This window comes from Myotis davidii, unplaced genomic scaffold, assembly GCF_000327345.1.
Source record: "Myotis davidii unplaced genomic scaffold, ASM32734v1 scaffold798, whole genome shotgun sequence".
NCBI classification, from domain to species: Eukaryota; Metazoa; Chordata; class Mammalia; order Chiroptera; family Vespertilionidae; genus Myotis; species Myotis davidii.
In genome coordinates this window covers 112686-114250 of record NW_006289818.1, presented here as the reverse complement: position 1 = coordinate 114250, position 1565 = coordinate 112686, and positions in this window count along the sequence as shown.

Sequence of the window (1565 nt, the reverse complement as noted above, 5' to 3'; positions counted from 1 at the left end):
GCATGCCTGGGTTTGGGGCTCCATCCCTAGTCGGGGGAGGGGGAGATGCAGGAGGCAGCCAATGGGTATTTCTCACTCATGGACGTTTCTATCTCTTTCTCCCTCTTCCTTTCTCTCTCTCTAAAAAATATCCTCTGGTGAGGATTAAAAAATAATAAAAATAAAAAGTTACTAAAAACAAAACAAAACAAAAAAACAGAATAGATGTTTTTACGAATCCTTCTTCAGTCAACATTCACTTACATTGCCCATGCATTATTACTTTCCTTGTTCTTTATTCCTTCTAGGTTTTCATTCTTCTAAGACCATTTTCCTCTTGAAGTACATCCTTTAGAATTTCCATTAGTTCAGTCTATTGGTGACAAACCCTCTTAGATTTGTATGTCTAAAATTATATTTATAATGAACAACATAAACTGATGAACAAAAACAGATCCAGAGATAGAGAAGCATCAATCCAACTGTCAAACCTCATAGAGAAGGCAGGGGAGGGTGGGGGGAGGGGGAGAGATCAATATAAGCATAACCAATGGACACAGACATTAGGGGGTGAAGGCACAAGCCGGGGGGGACGACAATGGGGGGATAAGGACACATGTGTAATACCTTAATCAATAAAGAAAAAAAGTGTGGCGATTACAGGGGTAGAGGGGGATGGGTGGAGGTGGTAGAGGGCATAGAGGGGATAAAAGGTGATGGAAAAAAAATGAAATTTAATTTAAAAATTGAAAAAAAATTATATTTATTTCACTCTCCTATTGAATATTTTCAAGAAAGATACTGTTCTTGGGTTATGAGGTTAGTGTGGGCAGGATCTCACATAAGTATCACCATCTGGACTCTGACTTCCAATGAGCCTAAGCCCTAGTGTGAAGAGCCTGCATGGTCTCAGCTCCTTCAGTGGGAGAACAATGTCTATCTCATCAGGGTTGCCAGAGATGCCTAAAATAGATAATGGATGGGAAATTCCTGGCACAGAGGAGGAGGGCAACTAAAGGTAGCTATTTGTGTTTCAACTGAAAGCTTTAACTCCTAAATTTCAGATTTTTTAAGGTGAGTAAGTGAAAATGAGGAGGTTAGGGTGGGTTCTAATCCAGTTTGACTGGGGTGCTTATAAGAAGAGGAAATTTAAATATCAGGAGTGGGCACACAGAGGAAAGACCTTGTGAAGAGGCAGCAAGAGGGTGGCCATCTGCAAGCCAAGTAGAGAGGTCCCAGGAGAAACCAATCCTGTAGGCAACTTTAATTGGATTCTAGCCTCCAGAACTGTGAGAAAAGTAATTCCTATTGTTTAAGCCCCACAGTCTATGGTACTTTGTCATGGCAGCCCGAGCTAAGACATGGAGCCACTGGCTTCATAGCCCATTCACTCCAGACAGCTCTGCATACTGTTTTCATGGAGTTTTTCCTTCTCTGGGTCCAAGTCCAGCAGAGGCAAAGTCTTTTCCAGAGCTCAAGAAATAACCACCTAGCAACTTATCCTTGAACCAGGAAATGGAAGAGCTACGTTATGGCAGAAAACTGTGGTTCAGAGCTCTAGTAAAATTGTGTTTAATTTCTCACAC